The sequence below is a fragment of the Cupressus sempervirens genome, chromosome 9, assembly GCF_028749045.1.
Source record: "Cupressus sempervirens isolate cs-2001-9-10 chromosome 9, ASM2874904v1, whole genome shotgun sequence".
In the NCBI taxonomy this organism is placed as follows: domain Eukaryota; kingdom Viridiplantae; phylum Streptophyta; class Pinopsida; order Cupressales; family Cupressaceae; genus Cupressus; species Cupressus sempervirens.
The window spans coordinates 420617758-420623757 of NC_143126.1; positions in this window are offsets into that span (position 1 = coordinate 420617758).

A 6000-nucleotide genomic window follows, 5' to 3' on the forward strand; every position below is an offset into this window, starting at 1 on the left:
TATAGTGAGTTCTTCATTATATTATTTGTTATCTCTTTTAATAAATTGATTGATAAGATTGTGATATGATATTCCAAACTCATGTCTTAGAAAAACCTTTTCATATCCCTATTTGTTACTTTTTCCTTATGAGGACATCTATAATTACACAATGGTAGCATCACAATGTCTCTATTGTTGGTAGTGAGCCAATATCCCTCACAAGATTTATGACATGGCTTAACCACCTCTTATGATTCTATAAGACTATTTGTTGTATTGGGCATTGATAGGTTGATCTTCTAGTGCAACAAAAACCATGGTATTTCTAATAGTTGGTATCAAAGCTTGGTTATAGGTTCGAATATCATAGGTCATGATGAGTGACCTTGGGAGGGGTATTGTTGGAAGTGGGTCAACATCCCTCACTAGATTTATGACATGGCTTAACTGCCTCCTATGATTCTATAAGACTATTGGTTGTATTAGACATGACAAGTCGATCTTCTAGTGCAACAACAACCTAGTCCTTTCTAAAATATATAATAATGATTATCATCATGGTTTTCTCACTCTCATAATCCTTCTTCCAGGTGATCCTAGTGTTATATAGTTGGGGGGGGGGGGGGTGGTGGGGTGAATTAGTTATACCCAATTATCTAATAGTCCCTTCAAACATTTAATCACAATAAAAGTAACATGAACATTAATAAAAATAGCTTCAATACATCCAATCACTTGTTAGACATATCCCACTTGAAAATTACTCATGCATCAATTTATTTTCAAACTGTCTCTTGCATTACCATCTGTCAATAAATTTCTAGTCATTACCTAGTGATATCTTAGTTATTACTGAGTTACAGTAAACTATAAAAACATATAAAAAAACTTGAACCAGTTAGGAGACTACCTTATCAGAGGTTACATATACTTTTTTAAAGTGACCTTGTTAAAGGATTTCATGAAAATATTGTTAAGACCTTATCACTCCTTGTCTAGGACTAAAAAGAGTGACCTGATTTAAAGGACTTACAAGCACCACTAATTGATGTTACCATATAGGATTTCATAGACTTGTTAGGTCCACTTAGTTCTTCCCAGATTTTCTGCTACAATGGTTAAACAGTAACAATGTAAAGTGATCTATCAAGAATAAAAACTATCTTTTCTTGTTCAGATCTCATTTCTTTCTCCTTCTTTGTCTATTACTCACTTGGTCAATTTTTTCCTCCACATACTCTTCTTCTTCTCTTCTCTCTTCTCTACATGGTTCACTTGGCTCAACACTTCTTTTTTCTCCTTCAAAAACTTCACTCTTCATAACAACTTTAACACTTTAGCATAATTTTCTTTTGGCTAGCAACATGATATTAGTTCCACAATCTTTCAAAATTACCTCAACATCCTAAACTATCATTTTCTCCTCCTTATATAAATTTCTCAATGCATCTAGATTGATCCATGTTCTTTTCTTAATTAGAATAATCAATCTTAGGTTTACAACTGAATTGCTTCATAAAATGAATTTAGGCACAAAGAAAATATAACTCTACATTGATCTTTGTGTCCATCCTTATCCTTCTTCAATTTCCTTCATCATATCCTTCTTTAATTTTCTTCATCATAGATTTCACAAAAAAACTTTGACTCTTGTAATAGACCTTCTCAAAGTTTCCAAATTTCTATAAAAAATCATCCTTGGACTCTAATTTCCTAATCTTGGTCATCTAGCTATCACTAATTAAATATTAAACTTACTTGGGAATCATATAACTTGATTAAAAATTACTCACTCGGGTAACTGACATAGGGAGTTGTGAGTAAGTAAGGCCAATTGGCACACTCAACTACCCAACCCACCATGCAAGAGTTAACACAAAAAAAGAAAACATAAAAGAGAATAGAACCACAAAGAGAGAACAATATTCTTTATTGATTCCCAAAAATATCATCATACATGCCTAGCTTAAAGACCTTCTAGGTTATGACCAGATACAAAATACTTTCAAATCCAAGATCTAGCTTCAAGTTTGGATTTCCAAACACATATGCTTTGAATTTCCTATCCTCTTTCTATCATATATGTTCCTCCAATATGGATGAATAATCATCCTAAAGGCTTCACCACAACCCCTACTTACATCAATCTAAGTCGCAAGTCAGCCCAAAATGCTAAAAACTAAATAATCTTAACAAGTCAAGCTCCAAAAAAAATTAAATGTCCAAAAATTGATACCTGAGAAAAACCTCAATATATCCTAGCTTTGATTGAATTAGAAATCATGCTTCAAAATAAAGATAGAACTTTAGGTCCTCTACAAGCCCTTAATTTTGAAAATTCTGATTCATTAAGGATATCTTCGTATTCATCCCAAAAGTCACACACAAACTTGTCACACGAACTGCTAGAAATTGATACTCCAGGCGAATTACCATATCTCCTAGCTTATAATGAATTAGGACTTGTGATCTTAATCAAAGATAGTAATCTAGGCCCTCTTCAATCCCTAAACGTCCCATCCTCTAACTCATTGCACAAAATTAGTTACACATCCTACAATGGGCACCCAAAAACTAGAAAAACACAATTCTAGTTACAAGATAAAAATGACTCAAACCTTAACATGATAACTCCAATATTTTTTTTGCACATAGGAAAAGGTTCCCAAATGTGCCTTCAATGCTTAGAAAGTATTGAAAGCTTGGAAATGCAAGACATTGCAACTTGACAAAATTGGGAAAGACTGAAAACATTTAGGATAGCAATACAACCCAGGATGCTCCTACATCAGACAGCCAGGGTTGGAAGAAATGATTCTCCTAAATCATTGATACTTCACAACGTAAGATGAATCTAACTTAGATTGAGAAATCCATGAAGCATCTTCCATAGGTCTATTCTTCCACTTCACTAGATATTCATAATAATCTTTTCCCTTTCTGCTCTTATCAGCTCTCTGATCCAATATCTATTTAACTTCTTCAATCTACTTAGGATAATCCTCTGATACAATAACTTCATCATCTAACTCATGATACTTTTATAAATTGAAAATATTTAATATAGGATATATATCCATGTTAGAAACTCAATTTCATAAGTGTTTCCACTGTCAAACTTCTTCAAGATCTTACAAGTTCCAAACTTCTTCATTTTTACCTTACTGTATGTTTCGACAAGAAATCTTCCTTTCTTTAGATGAACCATCACCTCATCACCAACTTCAAAATCATGTTGTCTTCTAGACTAATCAGCATTGTCCTTATACTTCTAACTACTTTTTTATATCCTCAACTTCACTTCCTTATGTAAACATTCCATAAAATCAACAACTTCTTCTCCTGCAACACTTCTTTTTTCTTCACCAACAATATCTCTCAAATCTAATATACCTCTAGGCTACATTCCAGTAACAATCTCAAAAGGTATATTCCCTATACTTCTATTTATAGAATTATTATACACAAATTCAACTTGTGCTAATGCCATCTCCCAATTACTTGGATTATTCCTAATTAAACATCTTAGCAAATTACCCAAGCTTCTATTCAAAACCTCTATTAATCCATCTATTTATTGATGGAATGTAGAACTAAAATTCAACTCAATACCCATATTCTTCCACAAAGTCTTCCAAAAATAACAAAAAAACTTACTATCTCTATTAAAAATAATATTTCTTGTTAGTCCATGCAATCTCACAATCTCTCTAAAGAAAAGTTCAACAACATGCTCAACATCTGATGTCTTCTTACATGGTATGAAATGAGCCATCTTAGAAAATATATTCACTACAAAAAATATTAAATCATATCCCTTCACTTTCTTAGGTAATCCAAGAACAAAATCCATATTGATGTCACTCCAAGGTTTCTCAAGAATAATAATAGGTGTATACAAACTAGTATTTTGATTTACTCCTTTTGCAACTTGACAAAATCCACAAATCTTTACAAATTCTTGAACATCCTTATAAATTTGTGGCCAATGATAATTCTCTTTCAGCAAACTCAATTTCTTATCAATTCCAAAATGTCCAACCAATCCACCACTATGCATTTCGTTAATCAAATTCAAACTCATAGAAATTCTAGGAATAAAAAAATGAATACCTTTGAACAACATACCTTCCTAAATGAAATACTCATCATACTTATGTGATTTGTTAAATTTAATGCTCTGCACTCTCTCCATGCCTCAAAAAAATTAGGATCAACATCATACAACTCTTTCATTTCATCAAAACCAAGAACTTCAACCTTCATTTCAGTTAATAGAGAAGATCTTCTGCTCAATGCATTAACAACTCTATTAGTAACTCCACTCTTATGCTTAGTGAAAAATGTGAAACTTTGCAATTACTCAACCCACTTCATATGTCTTTGATTCAATTTATGTTGATTTGCCAAGTATTGTAAAGCTTTATGATCAACATACAACACAAACTCCTCAGGAATGAAATAATGTCTCCACTTTTTCAATACTTGGACAATACCATAAATTTCTTGATCATACACACAATACTTCCTTTTAGCATCATTCAAATTTTCACTAAAGAAAGAAATAGGTTTACCTTATTGACTTAATATAGCTCCTATTGCACTACCACTTGCATCACATTCAAATTGAAATACTTTGTTAAAATTAGGTAAAGCCAATACAGGTAACTTAGGAACCTTTTGTTTCAATGTCTCAAAACTCTTATCAATTACATGTGTCCATTTGAATTCCTTTTTATCTCCTCTCATTGTCTCAGTCATAGTATTACAAACAAAACTGAAATTTCTTATGAACTTTCTATAGAAGCTAGCCAAACCAGTAAATGATCTTACCTCACCCATATTCTCAGGTGTAGGCCACTTCAAAATTGTTTTAACCTTCTCAAGATTAATCAACAACTTTTTCTCTTTCAACCTCTACAATTCTCGTCTAATATGCTCAAGATATTCTTCCTTTGTCTTACTGAATATCATAATGTCATCCAAATAAATAATCACAAACTTACCCAAGAATCTTTTTAGAACTTCATTCATCAACCTCATGAAGGTACTAGGTGCATTAGTCAAACCAAAAGGCATAACCAACCATTCATACAAGTCATGTTTTGTCTTAAAAGTAGTTTCAAACTCATCACCTTCTCTGATTCTAATATGATGATATCCACTCTTTAAATTAATCTTGGTAAAATACTTTGCTCCACTCAAACAATCCATTATGTCATCCATCCTCAACATAGGAAAACTATATTTCACTATGATCTTGTTAATGGTTTCGAAATCAGTACACATTCTCCATTATCCATTCTTTTTAGGCACTAATATAGTAGGTATAACACATGGACTCAAACATTATCTAATCAAACCTTTCTAGAACAACTCATGAACTTGTTTGTTAAGTTCCTCATTCTCTATAGGTGTGAATCGATATGGTGCTTTGTTTGGAAAAATAGCTCCAAGAATCAGATCCATATAATGACTTATACTTCTTACTAGTGGTAAACTATCAGGAATATCCTTAACAATAATATCTTCATACTCATTCAACAATTCTACAATTTCTTCTGGTACTCGGCTACCACTATCTATTGTCACTCAATCATTACTAGCTTCTACTACTTGGTCATTACTACCAACACTCAGTCCTCTAGGAACTATAGCAAAAAAATCTTGATTCTTTTTTACTTCCTTTTCAAATTTCTTTCCATTAACCATGAAAACTTTATTGTAGTACAATTGACCTTATCTAGACTTTCAATCACAGGTAGCAATATTTGCTTCTTCCCATTTACCCAAAGAGTATATTGATTCAATCTTCCATCATGTACAACATATTTATCATATTTTCAAGGTCTACCGAAAAAAATATGACAACAATCCATAGGCATAATATCACATAGAACTTCATCAAAATAATGTCCAATCTTGAACTTCACAACACATTGCTCACTTAGCAATATCTTATGCGAGCTCATCTTTGATCCATGAAACATGATAGGATTTAGGTTGCTTCAACCTCTA